This window comes from Oryctolagus cuniculus, chromosome 4, assembly GCF_964237555.1.
Source record: "Oryctolagus cuniculus chromosome 4, mOryCun1.1, whole genome shotgun sequence".
Classification (NCBI taxonomy): Eukaryota; Metazoa; Chordata; class Mammalia; order Lagomorpha; family Leporidae; genus Oryctolagus; species Oryctolagus cuniculus.
In genome coordinates, this window is record NC_091435.1 from 747,324 (window position 1) to 774,433 (window position 27,110).

Consider the following 27,110-nt stretch of genomic DNA (forward strand, 5'->3'; position numbering starts at 1 on the left):
CAGAAAATCACAAAAAGGGAATTGGGACATACCTAGCGATGGATGAAATAAAACCACAAATTATCACAACTACGGGATGCAGTGAAAGAGGGGACGCAGGGACGAGGGGACATTCACAGCCATAACGTTCACCTCAAGGAAACATCAACGGTCTGAAACCAACAACCTAACCGTACAGCTTAAGGAACTGGGACGACAAGAATGAACTTGACCCAGGGCTGGCCAAGAGGAGAATGATAATGATTAGAGATGAAACAGAAAAGAAGAAGAACAGAGGAAACCAGGTAAACCAAGTCAGTTCTTTTGAAGATCAAAGCATGGACAGACCTTCAGCAAAGCAGACTAAGCAGGAAAACAGAGGCAAATGACTGAAATCACAAACGACAGTGGGATGTTGCTACAAGACAGTGCCGTGAGCGACTGTGTGCCACCAGACCGGACCATCTGGATGAAGTGCACACATTCCTAGAAACACAAAATACAAAATCCACCAAGACTATGCCTCGAGGAAGTAGAAAATTTGAGCAGCCTGTGATTAGTAAGCAGCGTTAGTCTGATAAAAATCTCCAAAGAAAATCCCTGGGCTGCCGGCTTTACCAGTGAAGTCCCCACACGTTTAACGGGTTAGCACCAGTCCCTGGCAAATGTGCCACAGAATCAAGGCTGAGGAGGCGCTGGCTCATTCTGCAAAGCCAGCATCATGAACAAAGACAAAGTCAGGATGAGGGAGGTACACTGTGACCAACATCCCTCATGAACATTCTGGCAAACAGAACCCAACGCACTATAAAAGGGTTATGTGCCACAACCCAGTGAGCTTTATTCCTGGAATGCAAGGACGGCTCTGTGTGGTGGAATGAGAAGGTGAGAAGGTCATGCCAAGATGGCCGCTGACAACAGAAACTGCCTGGCAACAGGCCATGATTGGATGGCTTCAGAAACCACATGACAACAGAGCCTGCCTGACAACAGGCTGTGATTAGATGGTTTCAGAAACTGCCTGGCAACAGAGACTGACTGGCAACAGGCTGTGATTGGATGGTTTTGGAAACTGCCTGGCAACAGGCTGTGATTGGTTAGGGCATAGACCGCCCCTTGACTGGATTGGCTGCCTTGGCTATATAAGCAGCTGTACTAATTGAAATAAACGAGTCTGCAGGCTGCTTGCCTCAGGCCTGCTTTCACTCGACTTCCGGGGTCTGTGTGGTGACTCCGAGCCTCTTGCCCTCACCATGCACCTCCTCTTCCACTGCAACAGCTCTGAACCTATGGAAACTGATCAGTGCAATGCATCACATCACCAAGACGAATGAGAAAAAACTCACATGATCATCTCAACTGAAGCAGAAGAGCATCTAACAGACTCAACACCCTCTCATGATAAAAACAGTCAAGAGAAATATGACAGAAGAAAACCACCTCAGTGTAACACAAACCACACTGCAGGAAGAGCCCGCGTGGACCCCACACCCCACGGTGGAGGGAGGACTTTCCTCAGGTGAGGGTGCCTACTTTCACTGACGGTATCAACACAGCCCCGGAAGGCCAGTGCGGCTCAGCAAGAACAGAGCAGACAGCATTCAAACTGCAGAGCAGACAGAAAACCGTCTCTGCTGCCGATGGGATCTTGCATGTGGAAGTCCCTAACTATTACAACTAATAATCAAATTTAGCCAAGTAGCAGGATACCAAGTCAGCACACACAACTCAGCTGCATTTCTGTATACTAACAAGGAGCAGTCAGAGAAGAAAACAATTCCATTTTCAGAATGTATCAGAAACAACAAAATCTTAGTAATCGACCTGGGATGTAAAAGACTAAAACATTTTTGAGTGAAATTAAAGAAGGCATGAATAAAAAGAAAGACATCCCACATTCACGGATTAGAACATTTAATATTGCAAGACAACAATACCACCAATAACACCAACAACTGTGTTTATCTAGTTAACACAATCCCTATCAAAATCCCAGTGATTTTTTTGTAGAAATAAAAAAATCCATCTTAAAATTCATGCAGACTCTAAAGAGACTAAGGAGCCAAAACAACCTTGAGGAAGACCAAAGCCGAGGTCTCACGCATCCTGATTTCAAAACGCAGCACGGCTGCAGCGACCAGCAGCGGGCTTCTGGCATGAAGACAGCCTCGGGCCAATGGAACAGAACAGGGGATTCAGGGATCGATCCTCACTCGTGCGGGAAGATGGCTTCTGACAAGGCTGCCAAGACCATGCCGCGGGAAACGACGTCTGTGTGTACGGTGCTGGGAACCACCGCCCACGCATGGGGGATGAAGCCGGCCTTACCCACACGTGCAGACACAAAGCCAAAGTGGGTCCCTGACCTCAGACCTAAAACTTCGCAATTCTGAGAAGAAACACAGCAACGACTTCACCACGCTGGACCTGTCAGTGATTTATTGGACACGACACAAAAAGCAAAAGCAACACGAGAAAAAATAGACGGATGGGACTTTACGAAAATTTTAAAGGTTTGTGCATCAAAGACACTGCCAACGGAGCAAAAAGGCAGTCCAGGAAATGGGAGAAATTATCTGAAAATCATGTATTTGATAAGGGATTATATAGAAAACTCCTAAAACTCAACAAAAACTTGATTTAAAAATGGGGCCAAAGAGTTCCACTGAGGATTCTCCAAAGAAGACGTGCAAATGACCAATAAGGGACAGAAAAGACGCGATCGCTAGGAAATGCAAACGGAAACCACAGGAAGGCCCGGAAAACCCACGTGGATCAGGCCGAGCAGCAGCAGGGACACGCGTGCCCAGCGGGAGGGGCTGCAAGGCCGTGCGGCCACGGGGGAAACCGTCTGGAGATTCCTCAGGAAAACTCCCTGTAGAGTTAAGATTAAAGGCAGAATTTTACCAGCCGAGGCAGTCATCCCGCCCCTGGGGCTACAATGAGCCACGTTCACGGCGACATCACTCGCAACAGCAGAAACAGGGAGCTACCCTTGTGCCCGGCAGCCCACAGGCACCGCACAAAACCCAGCCGTCATGTCCAGTGGGAAGCCGTCCAGCTCTGTAAAGAATGGGGATTCTGACACTCGCTGCAGGTGGGTGGACCTGGAGAACATTAAGCTGAGTGACCTAAGTCAGCGCCCAGAGTTAGCCACAGAGCGGCCGCTGTCCGACTGGGAGGAGGTCGCGGAACGGGGGTTCCTGTCGAGTGAGTTTCAGTTTCTCAAAATGAAACAAGCTCTGGTGTGACTGTGTAACAAGAAGCGCCGCTGTATACTTAAAAAGGCAGGACAATCCATGGGTGTTTATCACCACACAAAACGGGGGGAAAGGCCTTACAGATCAGTGGAAAACAACCAGCCAACGGGAACACCGGGAGATCACCAGCCGGCAGGTCACAGTGAAGCCACGATGGCCCACGATCAAACAGCGTGCAGCGTGCAAACCAGACACACAGGACACTTGGGCTGGCAAGGGCCAGTGCGGGTCCTCCCCTTCCTCCTGGGGCACCTGACAAGGGGCTGGGAGGCACCAACACTCTTCAGACCCTCAGCCCCAGAGTCTGCCCGTCTGGGAGCTGGTCCTCCACCCCACCTGCTCACAGCAGTATCTGCAGCAGGTGTATCTGCAGTAGGGTGTCTGCAGTAGGTGTGTCTGCGGCAGGTGTGTCTGCACCAGGTGTGTCTGCGGCAGGTGTATCTGCACCAGGTGTGTCTGCACCAGGTGTATCTGCACCAGGTGTGTCGGCAGTAGGTGTGTCTGCACCAGGTGTGTCTGCAGTAGGTGTGTCTGTAGTAGGTATATCTGTAGCAGGTGTGTCTGCGGCAGGTGTGTCTGCAGTAGGTGTGTCTGCAGCAGGTGTGTCTGTAGCAGGTGTGTATCTGTAGCAGGTGTGTCTGTAGCAGGTGTGTATCTGTAGCAGGTGTGTCTGTAGCAGGTGTGTATCTGTAGCAGGTGTGTCTGCAGTAGGTGTGTCTGTAGTAGGTATATCTGTAGCAGGTGTGTCTGCGGCAGGTGTGTCTGCAGTAGGTGTGTCTGCAGCAGGTGTGTCTGTAGCAGGTGTGTCTGTAGCAGGTGTATCTGTAGCAGGTGTGTCTGCGGCAGGTGTATCTGTAGCAGGTGTGTACCTGCAGCAGGTGTGTCTGCAGTAGGTGTGTCTGTAGTAGGTGTACCTGTAGCAGGTGTGTGTGTACCAGGTGTGTATCTGCAGCACGTGTGTCTGTGGCAGGTGTGTCTGCAGTAGGTGTGTCTGCAGTAGGTGTGTCTGCAGTAGGTATATCTGTAGCAGGTGTGTCTGTAGCAGGTGTGTCTGCAGCAGGTGTGTCTGTAGCAGGTGTGTCTGTAGCAGGTGTGTCTGTAGCAGGTGTGTCTGCGGCAGGTGTATCTGTAGCAGGTGTGTACCTGCAGCAGGTGTGTCTGTAGTAGGTGTACCTGTAGCAGGTGTGTGTGTACCAGGTGTGTATCTGCAGCACGTGTGTCTGTGGCAGGTGTGTATCTGTAGTAGGTGTATCTGCACCACGTCTATCTGCACCAGGTGTGTCTGCACCAGGTGTGTCTGCAGTAGGTGTGTCTGCGGCAGGTGTGTACCTGCAGCAGGTTGTATCTGTAGCAGGTGTGTCTGCACCAGGTGTGTCTGCAGTAGGTGTGTCTGCGGCAGGTGTGTCTGTAGCAGGTTGTATCTGCGGCAGGTACCCCCAGGCTGGCCCACCGTTTGGCCGGGGTGCCCCGGTGCTCTGGCTCTCCCGAGACTGCTGCTCTGTAGTGTGCTCTACACTGGGGCACGGGCCAGGCAGGGGCCCAAGCAGCACCACCCATGCCAGGGGCCCCCCCGCAGCACCAGTCTGCCAAGGAGGCGCAGGAGGGACTCTGACCGTGGGGCTGTGTGTGAGGAGTCTGCCGTCTGTGTTCTTCCAGAAACAACCTCAAGAACTACATGACCCGTTCTCTAAAAAATTTTAAATTGTCATTTATCTGAAAAACAGAGACGGCCAGCCTGCATCCACGGGCTCACTCCTCAAACGCCTCCAGCAGCCAGGGTCGGGCTGGAACTCAATCCGAGTCTCCCACGTGGGTGACAGGGACCCAAGTCGAGCCATCACCTGTTGGCACCAGCAAGAAGGCGCAGGCGGCAGAAGCTGGAATCAGGAGTGGAGCTGGGACCCGAGCCCGGGCACTCAGGCGATACCGGCCTCCCAAGCTCACTGCTGCGCCAGACCCTTGCCCACTTCTGTCCCTGGGACCTGGCTCTGGACTCCAGGGGGGTGGGCTGAGCCACTCCCGAGCTGAAGCCCAGCGGATATCTCCCCATCCTGGGCTTTGGGAGCCTTGGACCGCCCCCAGCTCCCTACAACACAAAGACCTCATGCCCACCCCCCTCAACAGACTGCCTGTGTTTGCAGTGGCCCCGCCCCTGTGGCCATGCTTGCCTGGGGCAGGCACTCCCTCTGACCAGGAACCTGCTGGGATCCGCATGGGCAGAGGGGGCAGCAGCCCTGGACACTGGCCAGCAAGACCCCATGCTGGGTCCTTGCGTGCCTCCTGTGCCCCCAGCGCCCTGGCCCACTCCCAGTCCCAGCCTCCTGCCTTCCTGCTCCGGCCCCAGTGCCTGTGCCGCCTCCAGCCTCTGTGAGACCAGGCACGGCACAAATGCCGAATGCCGATTTGGTTAAATAAGCTTGAGCTGGTCTCTCCCAGCTAGAACTACTTTGTCCACAGAAACCAGGGAGACCTGCTGTGGGGCTCGGGCCCCCCAGGTGAGTGCTGGCTTCGCAGGGAGGGTCCTCCCAGAGCCCATCCCCTGCCCTGTGGGGCCCCTGCCCCAGGGCCTCCACTACAGGCTCAAGGAGAGCCAGGGTGGGTGTGGGGCCTGGCCCAGCAGGGCAGCGGGTGGGGGCACCACCAACCCGAGTTCCCACTCACCTTCTGAGCACCCCTCACTCTGCCCCTGAGGGTGCAGGAAGAAGAGCGACTCCCTCCCTCAGAGGAGCGCCCAGGGGGCGACTTAGGCTGCTCAGCCGCCCCCTCCCCAAGATGCCCCCCAGGCCTGAGGGAAAGCCAAACTCCAAGGTCTGACAGGGACTGAGCCCCCGCGGCGCTCAGTGGGCAGGAGGTGCCCCGCGGTCGCCACGGGACGCTCCCTCCCCAGCCAGGCTGCCCCCAAAGGCTCAGCGGAGGGGCGTCAACGCCCCTCCGCTGGGGACAGCTGGGGCTGTCCGGCTCACCCCGCTGCGCCCGCAACCCCGAGCCTGCGTCCCCCGGCTCGGAGCCCGCACCCCGGGCCCCGCGCGCCCTCCGGGGGGCCGCTCACCGGTCGGCGCGGCGCCGTCGCTGCACAGGTCCGCGGAGGCTGCGGTGCCGACGGCGAGACGCGGCGGCGGGAGGGCACGGCGGGCGGGGCCGCGCGCTTTATACCCCGGCCCCGCCCGCCTCGGAGCGCCGAGCCACGCGGCCACCGGGGGGCGCTGCGGGCCCGCGGACGCTCGGGCGCGCCTAGTCGGACCCCGCCGGGACCCCCGCCCCTCCTCCCGGGCCGCGCTGGGAGGACCGCGCCCCGCACCCAGGCCGGATGGGCGCGTCTCCCGGTCTCCGGGCCCAGCGGCCCTTGCTTAGGCCGGCGCGGGAGGCTGAGTCCGCGCTGGCTGCGGGACGCGCCCCGCTGTGCGCCCCTGGCCGTGGGCACGGGGCCGATGAAGGCGCCTGTGGGGAGGCTGAGGGCGGCCCGGACAGTCCGAGCCTCGGGTGCTGCTGGGGCTGGTGTCCCGGCTCCCCGCAGGGCTTTCCCTGGAGGTGGGGGTGCAGCAGGGCTGGGCCAGGGCCGGGGTCCGGGCAGCCTAGCATGGGGCTGCTCTGCACAGGAGGGGTTTTGCAAATCTGACGTGGGCCTGGCTGGGCCCGCCCACGGTCTGTCCATGGTGAGGCGCCCAGGTGGGGTCTGCGAGATGGCTGAGCCTTCAGCATGCCCAGGGTGGTGGGCGGCACCTTCCCAGCGAGAGAGGACCACGCAGCCAGTGGACAGGACGTCCCTGAACGCCCCTGCCTGCACCCCAAAGGCCTGCACCCTGCGCCGGGCACCCGTCTGCTCCCATCCTCAGAGCCCCTGCCTTCTTTTTTTCTTTTTAAGATTATTTATTTGAAAGTCAGAGTTACACAGAGAGAGAAGGAGAGGCAGAGAGCGAGAGAGAGGGAGAGAGGTCTTCCATCCGCTGGTTCACTCCCAAATTGGCCGCAATGGCTGGAGCTGCGCCGATCCGAAGCCAGGAGCCAGGAGCTTCTTCTGGGTCTCCCACATGGACGCAGGGGCCCAGGCACTTGGGCCATCTTCTATTGCCTTCCCAGGCCATAGCAGAGAGCTGGATGGGAAGTGGAGCAGCCGGGACTTGAACTGGCACCCATATGGGATGCTGGCATTGCAGGTGGCGGCTTTACCTGCTAAGCCACAGCGCCAGCCCCAGAGCCCCTGCATTCTGTGCCCACTCCACTGTCCACAGCCCAGCCCTCTCCAGGCAGTGCCAGCCACACCTGTCCTGCCCTGCAGCCTTCCCAGTGGGAGTGGGTGCTGGGGGCTGGGGTGTGAGTGTGCATGTTTGAGGCTAAATGTGCCCGTGTGTCAGAACTGTGTGTGAACAGAAGACCCAGGCCAGCTGCTTGAGAGCAGGGAGACCCCCACCAAACCCCTCCCACCAGCCCCTCCCCCTCCCCTCCCACCAGCCCCGTCCCCCACTAGCCCCTCCCCCTCCCACCAGCCCCCCACCAGCCCCGTCCCCCACTAGCCCCTCCCCCTCCCACCAGCTCCCTACCAGCCCCCACCTCCCTCCTTCCTTTGCAGGGGTTGCCCTGGGCAGAGGGCCACCACGGCATCTGGCTGCCTCCCCTGGCTCCCTCACAGGCACGGGCCGCATACGCCTCTCGTCACTCCTACCACCACTGCCTCGCCTGCTTCTTGGGTCCGATCAGCAAAGCACAGCAGGAGGAGCGGAGAGCGCGAGGCAGGGACCATCGCTGGGGGTGTCGCCAGGGTGACCTGTCAGCTGCAGGGGACGCTGGGTTGACCACCGCTTGGCTGCACTGAGGGCCCTGCAGAGGGGTGGGGGCCGAGGCAGTTAAGCCCACGGGGGGGCTCAGTGTGAGAGCCTGAGGGCCTCTCGGGCAGCTGGAGGGAACTCCCACCTCCCACCTGGAGGGGCTGGGACTGCACAGACGGCAGTGAGGAGCCCCTGCCCCGGGCGTGTCTGGGGCTCGGCCAGGTGCAGTGAGTGTCAGGACCCTGAGCGTGGGCTGGGACGTCGCGTGGAAGCCCAGGAGGCGGCTGTGCAGACCCTGGCCCCTCAGAGCTTGTGGGGGTCCTCCCGTCCCCCCTTGATGGAGGCCATCCTAGCCACCCAGCCAGTGACTCGGGGAAGTCCAGGGCCGCTCGGCTGGGACCTGCTGGACCTGCTCAGGGGGGAGGGTGGTCGTGTACCCCACGAGCGGCGAGAGCGATGGGCAGGACCTGCAGGAGCCGGGACCCACGGGCCTGGGTTCTGAGGGCGCTTTGTCCGGATGCAGGTGGAGACTGGACGAGCACAGACTAGCGGCTGCCTTCGCAGAACGGGCTTCAACTCCGTGGCGAGGACTTTAGGTCGGCGCAGACTCTGCCGTGGGGCTGGTGCTGGGCACGGCGGACACGGCACTGCCGCCCTGGCTGAGGGCAGGGCCTACACAGCAGCCCAGCCCTTTGCTCCCTTGTTGAACTCGAGCCGGTTTTCCCGTCCGGAACCCCGATGGCAGAGGCGGCCGGGTCTCAGGAGGGAGGGCCCTGTGGCACGCGTCCTGTTGGGTCCTAGAGCTGGGGAAAGAGGCAGCCCGGGCACCACGAGGACAGCTGGGCACAGGACCCCAGTGGCCACTGATTCCTAGAGCCTCAGCGTGTCTCCCTCGCCTGCCGCTGGGGCAGGTAACGAAGGGGTCGAGGCCGAGGTCTTGGCTGTGGAGGACCTGGGCCAGCAGGCCACCCCCACACGTGGGGGCAGTGAGTGTGAGGTACCTGGTGCCCCTCCACGGCCAAGGCGGTGACCCGCGGCAGTGCTCAGCCTGGGGGCAGGGGTGGGGCCCTGGAGAGCACTCGGGCTCCCCTGGTGGTGACCCCGTTGCACTGCGGGGTTGGACGTGGCACCCCCGCTGCAGCAGACCAGGAGGCCTTTCACAGCCCTCGCTGTTTTCCATTGCAGTGGGGGAAGAGGAGCGGGAGGGACAGCAGCACTCACACGGCCACACCGGGGTCATGCTGACCCGCCCCTGTCCCGACGCAGCCTGCCCTGACCACCTGGACATCCCACGGGGCGGGAAGGGGAGGAGGAAGCTGGGGTGCCGAGGCCCCGTGAGGCGGGAGGTGAGCTGGGAGAACCCAGGGACCCAGGTCAGGGCTGTGCCGGGCTTCCCGCCAGAACAAGGGACAGGCTGCTGCGTCGCACCCCCGCCTTTCTAGTTCTGGAGCCAGTGCAGTCCACTTGCCACACGGCCTGTGGCTTCCAGTGGCCAGGAGCCCGAGTTCCCGTGGAGTGGCCCTGTGGCCCAGGCCCATGGAGCTGGAGGTCTGGTGTGCAGAGGCCAGGTCAGCTCTGCTCTGGCTGCCCAGCAAGGTGGGGGAGGGTGCTGCCCTCAGAGGCTGCCCGTGTCGGCACCTTGGGGTTCCTGCAGGGGAGGCTGGGAGCTTGCTTTGGGGTCTTGGTGGGCCCCTGCCCCTGCTGCCCTGTGGCTCCCCTGGGGGTCTGGGTAACAGCTGTCGGCATTGGGCCCTGCGTGTTCGGTTTCTGCTTGTCTCTCAGTGGTCACGATGGCGGCAGTCGCACCCGGCGGCTCAGCCCACAGGGGCCAGCAGGTGGGTGGTCGTGGACTCCTGATTGGCCTCCTAAAGCCTGCCCAGGTCTGCGCAGGAACTGAGGCCAGGGCCTGGGTCACCTGCCCAAGCCTGCGCGGCTGGCCTTGTGAGGCTGAGGGTGAGGACGCTGCTCCTGTCCCTCGTGTCTGTGGGGCAGCGCCTGGCAGAGTGGGCCCAGGCTGGGGTTGCAAGAGGCAGCAGGTTCCATGGCCCCAGGCGGTACGTGGGGTCCCTGAGGCGTGCAGCGGCGGGACTGGAACTCCGTTCTCCGGAAAACCCAGGCAGGCTCTGCAGAGACAGCCTCGGAGTGCCCGGCCCGGCCTTTCCTGCCCCGGGGCGTGGGCAGGTGTCTTCTGTGTGTCTCTCGAGCACTGGCTCTGAGCGCAACCCTGTCCTCGTCCATTCCAGGCTGCCGTGGGTGGTGCTTATCTTCCAGACCCTGCAGCCCCCTCAGCTCCAGCCACTGCAGTCCGCCCTATCTTCTGGGCACCATCCCACTCGGGCCCCGTGGGGTTGGCCGCCTGGCCTCGCTGCGGGGCAAGACCCGGGGCGGTAACGCCGACTAGCAGGGCAGGGCCGTGGTCATGTGACTGCTGTGTTTCTGCTGCCTTCAGTCTTGTTTTGGGGGAGGGGGTAAGAGGGGGCCGTGCAGAAGGCTGGTGGGTAACTCAGCACCACAGGGTGGACGAGGGGTCCTGCCTACAGCGTCTCAGGCCGTGGGAGGCCCCGTGGGACAGTGGGGAGAAGTCTCTGTGGCCTTCCCATGTCTGGATGTGGGTGCCTGGAGTGCGCTCTTGGAGTTGACCCAAAGGGTGCTCTCGCCCCACCCCCAGCTCCCGGCCCTCTCCTGGGGCAGCTCGGAAAATGGTGACAACCCTCCCTCCCACCCCCAGGAGTCAGTGTGCGTCACAGGGCGGGGCTCGGAGCCTTGGGTTTAGGCTTTCAACCCCCAGCCACCTCATTTTTCTGACCGTCTCTCCCCGAGGTCTTGGTTGCTGGACACTTGTGTCTTTGTCTTTCAGTTTTATGACAGTGCCAGAGCTGTGAGTGTGGCGTGGACGACTGTTTACATTTCCCTGGGCAAGGACATCGGGGTGGCAGGTCGGGGACATGGGCGGCCGGGAGAGGGCTGCTGCCTCGGGAAAGTTCCTGCAGACGCCAGCCTCCAGCAACCACGGGGTCCTTTGTGGCCCCAGTGTCCGGCCTTGGGTGGAAGGGTCATTTCCCAGAGAGGGGACGCTGCCTGCGGGTCTGGGGGTCCCGCCTGGGTGGAGGGAGGGGGCAGGGTGGGAGGAAAAGCCCGGGTCTTAACTTCCTGTCCAGTGGTATTTTCCCTCCCCCGCCTCCGAGAGTTTCCAAACTGCCTGCGGATTGCAAAATACCACAGCGTATCTGTGCCTCGGCCACCGCTGCCTCTCCTCTGGCCGGGCTCACTGAGCGGAGTCCCTGGCACGTCCTGCCACCCCCTGCTCCGCCTAAACGGGGGCCAGCCTGGCCTGCTTGGGATGAGGCCATGCCAGCCGCACAGCCAGGGTCCGCCCAGAGGGCAGGCCCCCAAAGTCTGGGCTAAGCCTGGCATGGTTTCCAGGGAGCACGGCCCACTTGTTTGGTTGGGTCCTTGAAGGTGCTTGTAATTCCAAAGGCATCCCACATTCTCAAAGACCTGGAACCACACTGAAGGACATTCTGTCTTTCTGTGATGGTGACGGAAGGAGGGTGTCGCTCCCCCTCTTCGTGGAGGAACGACACTAAACCCTGCCCAGGCTTCATATCCGAGTCACGGCACCATTATGTCGCTCCCCCTCTTCGTGGAGGAACGACACTAAACCCTGCGCTGTTCTTTCGTCTGCTCGGCCCTCCCCGGGTTTGCTGCTGGTTCTTCCCGGGTTGGCTACTGTCCCTTCCACCTCCGTGGAAGGGCAGTTCCCCCTGGCCACATTCCCCACTTCCGCAGGGGAGCGGCACACCGCCGGCCGGCTCTCTCGGGGGCTGCACAGGTGTTCCCCTTAGATGTTCCCCTTAGATGTTCCTGGTGCATGTTGTCTCTCTCCTCCTTTATAGTCCTCCTCCGCCAATCCCAACTCGGCTGCCCACACGCCGAGCACGCCGCTCTCCTCCAATCAGGAGCAAGTCCTACAGTTTATTGGCTGAACTGGAGGCAGCTGTGTAGAAGCTGTTTTCTTCTCTCCCAGCGCCATATTGTGGGAGAGCAGATGCATAGAATAAGTCTTAATTCCAGTAACTTAGTCTAGTCCGAGTTGCTCCCCACAGGAGGGGTGTAGAGCAGCTGCCACCACCACCACCATCTTCAGATGCACAGCCGTCACCACACCACACTGGCCACCACCACACCTCTCCCCCACATCGTCACTCACTGCCACCATCACCATCATCACCATCACCAGCACCCTCTCAGGCATAGCTGTCACCACACCACACTGGCTACCACCACACCTCTCCCCCACATCGTCACTCACTGCCACCATCACCATCACCACCACCATCATCATCACCACACCCACTGCCACCATCACCACCATCACCATTGTCACCACACCCACTACCACCATCACTACCTTCAGATGCACAGCCATCACCACACCACACTGGTCTCCATCACACCTCTCCCCCACATCGTCACTCACTGCCACCATCACCATCACCACCACCATCATCATCATCACCACACCCACTGCTCATCACCATCATCACCATCACCAGCACCCTCTCAGGCACAGCCGTCACCACACCACACTGGTCTCCATCACACCTCTCCCCAGCATTGTCACCATCAACACCAACACCATGTCCCTTCAGTATCCCTGCCACTTTCATCTGTTCCCACCATGCTCTGCCCACGGCTGAGGCTGGCCATTCAGGACTTGGGTCACAGAGCGACACAGACTCCATTTATAGGTCACGTGTGCAACTGAAGATAAGAGGCACAGCCATGGGGGTGAGCTATCGGTGCACATAGCTCTACGAGGGCAGCCCAGGTGGCTTCCCCGCTCTGACCTCTGTGGCCCAGGTGGCTCCCCCCTCTGCCCTCTGTGGCCCAGGTGGCTCCCCCCCGCCCTCTGTGGCCCAGGTGGCTCCCCCCTGCCCTCTGTGGCCCAGGTGGCTCCCCCCCCCGCCCTCTGTGGCCCAGGTGGCTCCCCCCCCCGCCCTCTGTGGCCCAGGTGCTTCCTCCCTCTGACCTCTGTGGCCCAGGTGCTTCCTCCCTCTGACCTCTGTGGCCCAGGTGGCTCCCCCCCCTGCCCTCTGTGGCCCAGGTGCTTCCTCCCTCTGCCCTCTGTGGCCCAGGTGCTTCCTCCCTCTGACCTCTGTGGCCCAGGTGGCTCCCCCTGCCCTCTGTGGCCCAGGTGCTTCCTCCCTCTGCCCTCTGTGGCCCAGGTGCTTCCTCCCTCTGACCTCTGTGGCCCAGGTGCTTCCTCCCTCTGACCTCTGTGGCCCAGGTGCTTCCTCCCTCTGACCTCCCTCATGCCCACCCGCCGAGCATCCTCCCAGTCAGCCATGCACTCACACTCACTGCTCATCGCCTTTTAGGCTTTACTGATTTTAAATGTTACTGCTGCTGGATGTTAACCTGTTGTAACACCGCTAGACGATGCCTGTTGGTTGTACAAGGTTCAGATGAGACCACAGACTGCAGCCTGGTGTTCAGGCCTCCCTCCGAGCCCTGGCCGTGCAGTTGGGGACAGGTCTCCATGTCACTCAAGGGCATGGCAGGGCTTCTGCCCCTGTGCTTCTACCACAGCTGCCCAAACAGGAGAGAGAGAGGGAGGGAAGGATGGAGGGAGAGAGAGAAACGGAGAGAGGGAGAGGGAGAAAGAGGGAGGGAGGGAAGGAGAGAGAAAGGGAGGGAGGGAGGGAGAGGGAGGGAAGGAGAGAGAGAGAAAGGGAGGGAGGGAGGGAGAGGGAGGGGGGAGAGAGAGAGGGAGGGAGGGAAGCAGGGAGGGAGGGAGAGGGGGAGAGAGAGCGAGCGAGAGTGGTCACATGGCAAGGAGACAGACAGCAGCAACCTTTTGTGGGCTCATGCTGTCCCTTTTCCCTGCTTCTAGAGACGAGTGCCGGGGCCAGCACTGCTTAGGGAGGGCGCGAGGGCCGGGCCACCTTGCCCTTTACGCGCTGTGCTTCTAGAGTGCCGGGCCAGCACCGCTTAGGGAGGGTGCGGCTGGGGCAGTGCCCCTGGGGCGCCGAGGGCCGGGCCACCTTGCCCTTTATGCGCTGTGCTTCTAGAGTGCCGGGCCAGCACTGCTTAGGGAGGGTGCGGCTGGGGCAGTGCCCCTGGGGCGCCGAGGGCCGGGCCACCTTGCCCTTTATGCGCTGTGCTTCTAGAGTGCCGGGCCAGCACCGCTTAGGGAGGGCGCGAGGGCCGGGCCACCTTGCCCTTTACGTGCTGTGCTTCTAGAGTGCCGGGGCCAGCACCGCTTAGGGAGGGTGCGGCTGGGGCAGTGCCCCTGGGGCGCCGAGGGCCGGGCCACCTTGCCCTTTACGCGCTGTGCTTCTAGAGTGCCGGGCCAGCACTGCTTAGGGAGGGCGCGAGGGCCGGGCCACCTTGCCCTTTATGCGCTGTCCGCGCCAGCTTCAGCAGGTGCTTTCTTCGTTTCTCATCAGCCCTCAGCTTGGAACAGCGTCTCTGCAGGCAAGAATCCGGCCTTGAGAAAGGCTGCTTCCTGGCCGTGAGCCGGCAGCTGGCAGAGGTGGGCCAGGACGCGCGCCCGTGAGGACACCCGGGTGCTAAGGAGAAAAGAGCACTGGGACCCCCGCGTTTCTCCCGGGGGTCCGCGCTCCGTGGGGCGCCCCCCTCACCGTGCCCGACAAGGCGCACAGGCCAAGCCAGGTTCTGCCATATGTAAGTTTGTGTGCACTGTGGTGGCGCAAGCTCCCAGGCCCTAAGGAACCAGATCCATCACGGTGTCCATCAGCCCAAGTTTGCGTGAAGCCTTCAGTCTGTGCCCGAGGAGCGAGCTGGATGCTGCTGTAGGGCCGAGTCCTGACTCCTTACGGGGTTGGCGGAGATGCCGCTTGCAAATTCTCTGAGGTTGTCCTCACTGACCCATCCCACAAAGCTGTCAGAAGAAACCCTGACACCCAGAGGGTCCCTGGAGCAGTCTGGAAGCCCGGGGGGTTGCATGGGCTGACAGCTGCGGCTGGGGCAAGGGCCACAGGTCACCTCAGCGGTGGTTCTCCTGGTGCCGCCGGGAGGAGGCGTGACACCCTCCAGCCTCGCCATTCCGCGGGTCCAAGCAGCGCCGTGAACTCTCAGTGGTCAGCGCCTTGGGACACTGCCTGCAGGTGCAGTGACGGCGTGCCGGCCGAGTGACGAGTCCCCAGGGAGCTGAGCTTTGCTGGATCTCATCAGGGACTGGGATATCAGCGCTCACAGTTGGGAAGCGAATTCTTTGAAAGAGCCGGAAGGGAGTCCCCGCTCGGCCGCGGCGTTCTGTGATGCTCTCCAGGCGACGTTCCGTTCCCCTCGGCTTGCAGAGTCGTGGGAAGCTCTTGTCCTCCGGCTGCTGCTTTGAAAACGCACCTCCTTCCTGGGCTTTCTTTCCAGGTTTCCTCCTTGTCTTGGGTGCTGGCATGCTGCGATGCTCCCGGTGCTACGGTATGGGGGTGCCCGGTGCCCCACAGGGGCCATGTTGGAAGATGTGGGACCTGAGAGAGGTGGGGCCGGTCACGGGGGCAGTGCCCCCAGAAGGGAGTGCAGGTTTCAGGGAGTGAGTTCTCAGGAGCGTGAGTTGTGGGAAAAGCCAGGGCCCGGCTCCTGCCTGGTTTCTTCCTTTCCATGCCCTTCGGCCGTTGTTGCCACCGCAAGGTCTCGTGGGAGCCTGCACTGTGCACTCAGGCCTTTAAGCCTCCGAAATGGCGAGCTGAGCAAACTGTGCCCTTGCAGAGGGAGCCTGCCCCAGGGCCCTGCGCAGCACAGCACGGAGCAGTGCACCGGGGTGGTGGGCTTTACCCTGCAGAGGGAGCCTGCCCCAGGGCCCTGCGCAGCACAGCACGGAGCAGTGCACCGGGGTGGTGGGCTTTACCCTGCAGAGTGAGCCTGCCCCAGGGCCCTGCGCAGCATAGATTAGTGCACCAGGGTGGTGGGCTTTACCCTGCAGAGTGAGCCTGCCCCAGGGCCCTGCGCAGCACAGCACGGAGCAGTGCACCGGGGTGGTGGGCTTTACCCTGCAGAGGGAGCCTGCCCCAGGGCCCTGCGCAGCACAGCACGGAGCAGTGCACCGGGGTGGTGGTCTTTATCCTGCAGAGGGAGCCTGCCCCAGGGCCCTGTGTAGCACAGCACAGCACGGAGCAGTGCACCGGGGGTGGTGGTCTGTCTTTATCCTGCCTGGCGCATATGGGTTCTATTTTCAATCTGTGGCAAAACATCTTCCATTAGCTCTGGAAAATTCTTGGCTGCTACGTCTTCAGGTGGTGCCCGTGCCCATCCTGTCTTCACTCTCCTCTGGGCCGTGCGTTCCGTGTGCAGACCCCTCACTCTGCCCACCTCCCATTTGCTCTTCTCCAGTTGTCCTCTCTTCCACTGTGTCTAATCTGCTGCTAATCCTAGTCACTGAGCTCTTAATAGGAGTTATTGTGTTGTATTTTTATAAATTCAAAACCCTTTATACATTCTATTTCTTATGAGAGAGAGGGAGAGTGTTCTCACCGGCCGGTTCACTTCTCAGATGCCCACAGCAGCTGGGGCTGGGCCAGGCTGAAGTCAGGAGCCAGAGACCCCCCCGGGTCCCCACGTGGGGAGCGGGGCCCCAGCCGCTCGAGCCTCCCCTGCGGCTTCCAAGGTGCACAGCGGCAGGGCCCGGGACTGGGCGTGGTGGGATATGGGATGTGGGCGTCCCAAGCAGCATCTTTTTTTTTTTTTTTTTTTTTTTTTAAGATTTATTTATTTATTTGAAAGGCAGAGTTACAGAGGGGCAGAGGCAGAGAGAGAGAGAGGTCTTCCATCCGATGGTTCACTCCCCAGTTGGCTGCAATGGCCAGAGCTGTGCAGATCTGAGCCCAGGAACCAGGAGCTTCCTCCAGGTCTCCCTTGTGGGTGCAGGGACCCAAGGACTTGAGCCATCTTCCACTGCTTTCTCAGGTCATAGCAGAGAGCTGGATGGGAAGTGGAGCAGCTGGGACTGGAACCAGCACCCTTATAGGACACTGGCACCACAGGCAGTGGCTTTACCTGCTACACCACAGTGCCGGTCACCCAGGCAGCATCAACTGCTAGACCAAGCACTCAGCCCCACGTTGTTTATTCCAGAATTTTCATTTTGTCTTCAGTGTGGATTACAGTTCTCCTACGCAGCTCTTTATCTTGTCTTCCAGTTCTTGAGATGTCAATCATGTGTGTGTTTCTCTTTTAGTGATATGGCCCTGTCTCTTGATTTGCCTGGTGATTTTTTATTAAACACCGGATGTTTTGTGTGAAAGATCGTAGTAGCTCTGTTTAATGCTGTCTTTCTTTTTTTTTTTTTTTCTGGAGATTAATATGAGGGTGCTCCAAGAAGTCTGGGGAAAATGAAGGAGAAGGTAAATTTGGTGAAATTTAGAAATTCATGCCAGTGAAGGGTCCTCAAAAGGTTTTTGGGAAATGCGTGTTCGGAGCGGCTGTCCGTGCCTTCAATACTCATCTTTGCATCTGGATAGACTTCACCTTTTCATTCCCTCTCCCCCACGTTCTTGTGAAGACTGTGCTGTTTCCGGTTTTCCTACCTCCTAGAACACGGCATGCCGGGGGTCCCCACTGTCCCTTCGAGGGTCCTGAGCACCAGGTCTTATCCCCTTAGTACTAAGAAGCGGCTGAAAGCTATGGTCAGTTTTTTTCCAAACAAGTTTCTTGAGGTGTATTTTGTATAGCATCGAACCCACCCATTTCCGTGTGCAAATTCAGTGACTCTCGATGAATCACCAAGTGTGGTAACACTCAGGACATTTCCACACCCAGTGAGATGCCCGACACCCAGCGCCCAGCGATGTTTGGCCCCCTTGCCCACCGTCCGCCCTGGGAAGCCACAGAGCCGCCAGTGCAGGGTGTTTCCTGCAGGTGCGGCCGCATGCCACAATCCTCCTGCGGACTCGGGGTTTTGAGGTTGGTCCATGACGCAGCACATGTGGTTACCGGGTCCAGGCTTTCCCCCCAACACGTGCTCCTCAGGTGGTTGTAGTCCGTGTGTAGGCTCCTGGGTCTGGAGGAGTGGATTCTGATCCGTCTGCCAGTGACGTCGCGGCTTAGGGAAGGACATCCCGCTGCATAATGGTCCTATGGCATGCTAAATTCTGATTGGTTCTGCCAACTCTTAAAAAATAGATTCTGTAGAACTTTCTAGACACACAAGTGTGCTCTGTGAATGCAGTTTTACTTCTTCCTTTGATAGGAACGACCCCTGATTCTGGGTGAGCCCTGGCGTGGCAATGGCGGGGCTAGGGGACGTCCTCAGCCTGTTCCTGAGCTTGGAGATGGCCGCTCTGCCCTCCCCACGGAGCAGGACGTTAGCACCGGTACTTTCCATCCTTGCTGAGAAAGCGGCCTTGAATTCTAGACGCTGCATCTCGTGAAACGTGTCTCCAAATTCTTCACCGCCTTTGTTCTGTTAATACAGAAATGATGTTTGGTTAAAATGTCTTCAGCCGGGGCAGGCATTCGACCTGGGAACTGAGGCACCATTGAGACACCCACGTCCCACCTTGGAGTCCCTGGGTTTGATTCCTGGCTTTAGCTGGAGATCCCAACTCCCTGCTCATGCAGAGCCTGGGCGGCAGCAGGTGGTGGCCCGAGAGCTGGTTACTCTCACCTGTGTGGGAGAAGCGAACTGAGTTCCAGCTCCCAGCTTCGTCCGGGCCTAGTCCTGGCCACTGCGGCGTTTGGGGAGTGAGCCAGCACACGGACTCTCTCCACCTATCCCTGTCTCTCTCCACCTGTCCCTGTCTCTCTCTGTCTCTCTGTCTCTCTTTCTTTATGTCTTTCTGCCTCACACAAAAAGTCTTCAGGCAAAGTTGCCTTTTGAGGGTAAACCACCCGGTTATGATAAAGTCTTCTTTTTATAAGTTGTTAGATTCAGTTTGCTGATGTTTTGTGTCTGTTCAAGAGGGATGTTGGCTGATGCTTTTTTTTTCTTTGAATATCCTTGTCTGGTTTTGTATTGAGTTCATTCTGGCCTCATAAAATGAGTTTTATTATGAAGGAATTTATGCCGGGTTGATGTCGTCGTCTAGTAAGTTTTTGCTAGAATTTGCCAGTGGTGATGGATTAAATCTTCCCAGTAAATTCAGGGCTGTGTCCTCATGAGTTAGTCTAGGTAACTCGCACACCTCACGTGGGTTTGTTTCATATAAATTGCCTGAAGTTATTGGCTAAAGTTGGTCATCCTGTTTACTGCCCTCTAATCCTATCAGATCTGTAGCAACATCCCCTCTCTCGTTTCTGATATTAATAATCTGTGACTTCTTTTTAAGATCAGTCTAGCTAGAGTCTCTCTGTTTGTCTGTGTTGACGTCCCTGTGGGCCTTGGCCTGAGCTCTGTGTGTGGCTGGGCCTGCCTGTCTTTCTGCAGGAAGTCCAGGTTGATGGTGGTCAGGATGGAGCGGCGAGTGACCAGTCACAGCTAGCAGGACCCAAGGTCACATCCGTGCCCTGGGAATGCCACGTCCCTCCTCGGTCACAGGTGAGACACTCAGCAGGGCGCTCACGGCAGGGTCCCAGCCCCGCAGGCTGCCGGCTGGTGTGGCTGTGTGGAAACACTCGTCTCCCGTAGGTTGTCTGTGTTTACGGGTGCCGACTGGCTCTGAACCCAGGAAGTACAAGCAGCCCACGTGGAGGGCAGAGGAGAAGAATCCGGATGGGCTCAAGGCTCTGGCAGCCCTGGGCCCCTGGGGAGTGACGGGGCCGGGCCATCCCCACCCCAGCTCCTCCATGAACTCAGGAAAACGAGGAGGGTGCCGGGGCAGAGGTGGGGAGTTTCCGCCAGCCACCTCCCCTAATTCGCTCCTACTCACTTTCCAGTCCCACACCCCTCCCTGTGGCCGGGGTTCTGGGAGACTCTGGCTCCTTTGGCCACAGAGGAGGATCACTTCCTTTTTATGGAGCCACTTTCTGGCAGGAAGAACATGGTAAATTATATGACAAACCAATCCCTAAACCGAACCAGCCAGTCTGGGGAGCCGGAGCCAACTGGTGAGAGATGACCCCTGCAGACCTGTGTTCCCAGGGTGGGCAGTGCCGTGGGCGGTGGCCGGAAGTCCAGGCCCAGGCCCCAGGAAGCGTCGCTGACCTTGGGGTCACAGCACAGCCCTCCCCAGGGCCTGCTCATTTGGCCACAGCAACTCCCACAAGGGACAGCTTCCCAGGAGCCTGGCTGGCCTAGTCCCGGCCATTGCGGGTGTTTGGGGAGGGAATCAGTAGATGGACTCTTTGCACAACTTCCCACTGGTGACTGGAGGATGTTCTGAAGGGGCCGGTCCCGGTGGACGTCCCAGGAGCAGGGCTGGGGTCAGGGGCGCAGGCGCGGCTGGAGAGCTGGGTTTCTTGGAGCTGGACTGCGTGGCCACGTTTTGGACGCACAGCAGAGACTCAGTGTGGGTGCTTCGCCTCTCCTGCTTCACGGTGGTCCCTGGTGGCCTCTCTGACCCCCGAGGCTTTGGGGGCTGCGTGGTCTCTGCCTGGGCTCACCTGGGCCTCCTTGCCTGAGGACACCTGCCGCGCCGGGCACCCAGCTCAGCGCCCAGCTCCCTCCATGGTGGGTGGGAGTCTGAGGGCCTTGCCCTTCGCCCTGGGGTTGCATTGGCGGATGTGAGACGTGAGTGGCAGCTGTTGTCAGTTGGCTCCAGGAAGGGGAGGTCAGCGGGTGGGCCTGGCCCAATCCTGTGAGGGCTCCAGTGCTGTGGTGGTAGCACTGGGACTGGGGCCTCTGCTGCTGACAGGGTGACCCCCTGGGTGGAGCTGCCCAGCCCCCAGCCAGGAAGAAGACACAGCCCTGCAGCCCCAAGGTGCCCAAGGGGCAGTGGCCTGAGGAGCGTGGAGAGGGTGCCGGAGGGCATGGCCAATTTCTGCTCTGTTTCTTTTTCCCAAAGCAGAGCCCCTGGCGAGAGACCTGGGGTACTGGGAGCCAGGAGCGGTCACTGAGTGTGCTGGAGCCCCGTGTCCTGGGTGGGAGCAGGAGGAGTGCATGTGTGTGAGTACACGTGTGTAAACTGGTGTGTGGGCACACAGTGAACACCCACATGCACTCACTCATGCGCAGGCACACATGTGTATGTGCAGTACATGGCTAGGACGTGTATATGCACATGCATGTGTGCGTCTGTGCGTAAGTTTGTGAATAGTCACGTGCTCTTGGCTGGGACCAGATGTCCCAGAATCCAGGTGGACGTGCATGGGAACGGAGCCTTCCAGAACACCCTGGCCGGGTGAGATCAGGCCAAGCCGGGGGCTCACAGGAAGCCAAGCCCCTTGAGAAGAGCCCCGGGGAGGGAACCTGACACTCTGTGAGCGGTGGGCGGTGCTGGCCGCTGAGTCACACAGGTCTGTTTCCAATCACGCGTCTAGACAGCGAGGAGACTGCACACCCGGGGCCTGGGAGTGGGTGAGCAGCGGGTACGTGGCTCCACGCTGGACGCTGAGGGAGCCAGCAGCAGGCCAGGGGCCCTGCCAGAGGGAGCCGGCAGCGAGTTAGGCAGCAATAAGTAAGGCTGGAAGAACTTTTTCATGATTTCTGCGTAGCCCTGCACTATAACTCCACCCCCTTCCCTGTCAATCTAGAACGCCCGCTTTCCCAGGGTGCACTTGTCTCATCCGGACCAGGAAGAGGAGATGCCGCGATGCCATGTGGGAGTCAAGCCCTGGGCAAAGGTGCCACGAAGCCCCAGGAAGCCTCGGGCACGCTGGATCCCACGCCGTCTGCGTCTCAGCTCGGGAAGCAACCCCTCCCGCAGGAGAGGCTGACCCCCGAGCTTCCGGCTCTGGGTCCTCGCCGGCTCCAGGGGCGGGGGCAGCCCACGTCCCGCACGGCTCCTCCCTCACTTTTCCGTGAGCCCTGCTCTCACCTGTGCGCTGCATTCAATTCGCACCTCTGTCGGTGCAGGAACCTGGAGTAATAGTTCAGATACCTACGTCCCTAACAGCCTGACGGGGGCCGGAGTCCAGCGGAGGCTGCGGGGTTCTGGCCCACCGGGGACCCCTCGGTGGAACTTCAGTCTGGACCCGAGCTTTGCTACGTGGTGATTGGACCGGGCCCCTTCTTTCACTCCTGTGTCAGCTAGAGCTTGGAGCCTGGACGCAGCTCAGAGACGCCACCAGCGACCGTGACGGTGGCCTCCCCAGTACACACAGGGCACCTGAGGGGGCTGCGTGAGGAGAAGGCACAGGGTGTGTGATCGGGCCCAGGAAGCTTCCAGAAGTCCACTGAGAGCCTTGCTGGCCTATGGTTGGCCCTGCACCTGCAGGTGTGGGCCTTGGCCAGGCCCCTCGCTGGGCCCCTGCTTTGGAAATGCGACGGCACTGGGCTGGGCCCCAGCCTGCCTGTGCTCACAGGGGCTCTGGGCATGGCCGCTGCCCCCTCCGAGTGTTTGATGGAGCCCACCCAGGCGGCCGCTGGCCTGCGGCTTCCCTGGAAGGGTGCTGGTAACAATCTTAGTTTCTTTTACTCCACAGATGTGTTTAGCTCCCCAGCATTTTTGCTTGATTCAGCTGGGTAGTTGGCGTGTTCGGGTGAATTCTCTCGATTCTTGTGAAGGCTTTGGAATATTCCCGAGACCGGTCAGGGCACCCTGCCTCCTCGCGGGGGGAATCCGTGCTCCTGTGAGCGGTCCGTCCGCGTGTTGCTATTTCACGCTGTTGATATTTTCGGTGGACAGCTTGGCTTCCACTGATGTCCCCCCGCGTTTGAGGCCTGCTTTCTAGATTCATATCCAGGCTTTTCGTTTACTTCCGCGTTTCTGCTCACTCTTGGTTCGCCTTTTCTTTTGCCAGCTTCTTAAGGTGGAAACCATGGCTTTGAGCTTTCTCCTTTCTAAAGGGGGTGGGAAACGGCCTTACTTATACCACCTGCTCCGGTGTGCAGAAAGTCTCATCAGTGGGAGTCATTGTCTCCCTTTGCTTTGACCCTCCTTTGACGGAAGTGTGGCTTGGAACTGCTGAGTGCCCGGAGGTCTGGGGTTTCCAGATGCCTCGGTGCCGGCTGCTGGGTGACGCCAGGGGCTGTGCTGCCCCAGCCACGGAAGAGGCCATGGTCTCTCTTGCGCTCCTGTCATGGTGGATTTGCCCATTTCTCTTTGGTTCTGTGTGTCTCAGAGGTATTCTTAAAAAATTTTTATTTATTTGAAAGGCAGGGTGACGGAGGGTGAAGGGAGAAGGGGGAAGGGGGGGGGAGAGAGAGTGTGCACGCTAGCTCTCCCATCCACTGGTTCACGCCCCCAGTGGCTGCAGCTGTGGCAGGCCGCAGAGCACGCGGGTGGTAGGGCCCCGGGCTCTTTGCTGCCTCCCAGGCTGCGTCAGCAGGAGGCTGGGTCAGAAGCAGAGTACCAGGGCTGTAACCAGGCACTGTGACACGGGATGAGACTGGGTCTGTAACCGGGCACTGTGACACGGGATGAGACTGGGTCTGTAACCGGGCACTGTGACACGGGATGAGACTGGGTCTGTAACCGGGCACTGTGACACGGGATGAGACTGAGTCTGTGCCGGGCACTGTGACACGGGATGAGACTGAGTCTGTAGCCGGGCACTGTGACACGGGATGAGACTGGGTCTGTAACCGGGCACTGTGACACGGGATGAGACTGGGTCTGTGCCGGGCACTGTGACACGGGATGAGACTGGGTCTGTGCCGGGCACTGTGACACGGGATGAGACTGAGTCTGTAACCGGGCACTGTGACACGGGATGAGACTGGGTCTGTAACCGGGCACTGTGACACGGGATGAGACTGAGTCTGTGCCGCAAGCCCCACCCCACCACAGGCTGGCTGTGTAAACTGTTTCTTAGCGGTTATTCTGGGGTTTGTGATGTGCGCCTTTCCCGGGTCACGGCTACGTAGTGAAATGACGTCACAGCGCTGGCATCCCTTGTCCCCTGCTGGTGTTGTTCCTTTTGATCACACACAAGCGCTTGGCTGTTATTGTGTGGTGGGCCACGGAGCCCTGGCTGGCCTGACTCCAGGCTCTTCCTCAGGTGAGGCATCAGGTGGGCAGGAGGCAGGACTTACTCAGATCAGAGGAACGGCGCACACAGGAAATCAGGGCTGCAAAGCTTGAGTGAGAAAGTGAACAAGATTCCAAAACACAAGCGACCACTCAGCAAGATCCAGGCCGGAGGCACAGGGGTGGCGTCTGGGGTGGGGCTTAATTGAATATTCAAGAGGGGTGTGGTTTGGGCAGGGTGTGGCTGCTGCCCATTTCTGGGTCCTTTTTAGAAATATTGGCAGTGTCATGGCGTCAGGTCATGAGGGGTGGCAGAGCCAGCCATGGTGGTTTTTAATGACAGTATAGTGACCTAAGGGTGGTCATGGGACACATCCGGCAGCTGTGCTGGTTGAAGTCGGCAACGCTGTGGAACCTGTAGATTCCACGGCCCAGGGAAGGGTGGGCTTCATGGTGCGGGGGAAGCGGGTTTGGGCAGAGCACAGAAAGCCAGGCTCGGGGCGGCACGCAGGCTGTCACGGCGGCCGGCGGCAGAGCTCTTGGTGGGGGGGCTTGGGCGCAGCCGTCAGAACTCAGCTCCTCTTGCCAGCACTACCCACCTGCCAAACTGATCAAATTTTATGAATTGTTTGATAAAATATTTTTAAAGTTGTATTTAAAAGTCAGAGTTACACAGAGAGAGGGAGAGTCAGAGAGATCTTCCACCTGCTGGTTCACTCCTCAGATAGCTGCAATGGCCAGGCTGGGCCAGGCTGAAGCCAGGAGCCAGGAGCTTCTTCCGGGTCTCCCATGTGGGTGCAGGGCCCAAGGACTTGGGCCATCCTCCACTGCCTTCCCAGGGAGCTGGGTCAGAAGCAAAGCAGCCAGGTCTCAAACCAGCACCCATATGGGATGCTGTCATCTGAGGCGGTGGCTTTGGCCGCTACGCCACAACATGGCCCCCGATGGAGTGATTTCTGGAGCGAGGAGGGACTCTGCCTGTGCCCTCGTGGCCTGCACCATTTCCCTCCTGTCACGGGGACTCCTGGGTCACTTCCCAGGGGCCAGTCCTGCTGGAGGGACTCGGCCAGCGCCTGGGGGCCGCTGTGCCGGCTGCAGAACTGCGCTGTGCCGGCTGCAGAACCGCGCTGTGCCAGCTGCAGAACCGCGCTGTGACGGCTGCAGAACCCTGCTGTGCCGGCTGCAGAACCCTGCTGTGCCGGCTGCAGAACCGCGCTGTGCCGGCTGCAGAACCGCGCTGTGCCAGCTGCAGAACCATGCTGTGCCGGCTGCAGAACCGCGCTGTGCCGGCTGCAGAACCGCGCTGTGCGTGCTCAGTCCGCAGAGCTTCAGGCCCCTGCGTCTCCTCTGCTTTTGCGAGTTGCCCAAGTGCTCTTCTCTGCCCCACGCGGGCTGGTGCTCGTGCGTTCCCTGTGTGTGTCTGTCCTTCGTGGTTTTCACCAGCTGTTTCAGTAGCTGTTTAGCGACCCCTCCCCCCAGGGTTCCAAGCAGGCGCAGGTGGGCGAGTGGCGCTGTGTGCTGGGCGAGCATCTCTGCGGCTCTCCTGTCGTTGCTTCTCTCCCCTTGTCGCACATCCCGCTGGTGTGCAGGCGCCGGGGCCTTCTCCTCTCGCTCCCTGACGTAGTCATCTCCAGCGTCTAAACCACCCCGTTCTCCTGCCATTTCGTCTTTCGGTGCTAAAGAGCTGTTCAAAAATCCCCTCCGTCTCTGCTCTGTTTTGAATGCATTTCCTCCAATTACAATGAAGCATGATTCTCATTGGTGGAACCAAGAGGCGGGGCTGTGGGCATCTGGCCCCCTGGTAAGAGGCAGGCTGTGGGCATCTGGCCCCCGTGGGTAAGAGGCGGGCTGTGGGCGTCTGGCCCCGTGGGTAAGAGGCGGGCTGTGGGCGTCTGGCCCCCTGGTAAGAGGCGGGTGTGGGCGTCTGGCCTCCTGGTAAGAGGCGGGTGTGGGAGTCTGGCCTCCTGGTAAGAGGCGGGCTGTGGGCGTCTGGCCCCCGTGGGTAAGAGGCGGGTGTGGGAGTCTGGCCCCCGTGGGTAAGAGGCGGGTGTGGGAGTCTGGCCTCCTGGTAAGAGGCGGGTGTGGGCGTCTGGCCTCCTGGTAAGAGGCGGGTGTGGGAGTCTGGCCTCCTGGTAAGAGGCGGGCTGTGGGCGTCTGGCCCCCGTGGGTAAGAGGCGGGTGTGGGAGTCTGGCCCCCGTGGGTAAGAGGCGGGTGTGGGCGTCTGGCCCCCTGGTAAGAGGCGGGGTGTGGGAGTCTGGCCTGGTGGTTAGAGGCTGCTCGGATGTTCACATCCAGCACCAGAGGCGGGGGTTCAGGTCTCACCTCTGCTGCTACTGCTTCTTCAAGACTTAGTTGTTAATTTGAAAGGCAGAGGTACAGCGTGAGAGAGAGGAGAGACACGGACATGGCCCCTGGCCTCCAGTCTCCCCTGGGACTCACTTAACCTTTCTCCCGGGGACGCTGTGCCCAACAGTGCCCGCAGAGTGGCTGGTGTCTCTGTTATCTGGGGCCTCACCATGCCTTCAGCACTGACAGGAGTGACTCTGTGGCCCCTCTCCCACCCTGCCCCACAGACGGCGCTGTCAGCGAATTGAGTGACGTAGGCACATCTGTGATGGCCTAGGGGACCACGTGCCCTCGGCTCATCCCCGCCAGTTTTCAGGTTACTTGTTCCTCACGGGGCACAGGTGAACAGTTCTGAAGCCGCGTCCCATGAACGCTAGCATTGGACCAACCAGGAAGCAGATGGAGGGTGCCGAGAGCCAGGCTTCTCCTGGCTGGAGGGGGGTCGCAGGCAAGGAAGAGCGGAGGCTGCGATGGAGATGGGTGCGGTGGGGCTGGATGGGGCGGCAGGCTGTGGAAGGCGTGTTCAGCTGCACACGCATGCACACACATGTGCACACATGCACACACGCACCTGTGCCCATGCATACACAGACTGACAGGCAGGGAGAAACCCCTTGCAGCGTTGACTGGGGCAGTGTGGACGATGGTGCAGAGTCTGGTGGAACTCAGAGACCTGAGGGGCATCGTGGCCTCCTGAGGGGCATTGTGGCCTCCGCAGGGCTCACGTCTTGAGCGGAGTCCTGGCTCCTGGCCAGCCGCAGGCCCCCTCCCACAGTTGCACCCTTGTCCCTTG

The 27,110-nt window shown here is 59.9% G+C and overlaps 1 protein-coding gene across 4 annotated transcripts in view; it reads right to left on the reverse strand.

Moving 5' to 3' along the window:
• The window catches only part of COL6A2 (collagen type VI alpha 2 chain), a 28,144-nt gene extending 21,741 nt beyond the window's left edge, over positions 1–6,403 (reverse strand). For 3 of the 4 annotated variants that reach the window (XM_051818413.2, XM_070073111.1, XM_051818415.2), the window contains exon 1: positions 6,289–6,403. The gene's annotated coding sequence lies outside the window, so the exon portion shown is untranslated. The remainder of the gene's footprint in view (positions 1–6,288) is intronic. The other variant, XM_051818414.2, reaches the window with a different exon arrangement.
• Between the last annotated feature and the right edge of the window lie 20,707 nt (positions 6,404–27,110).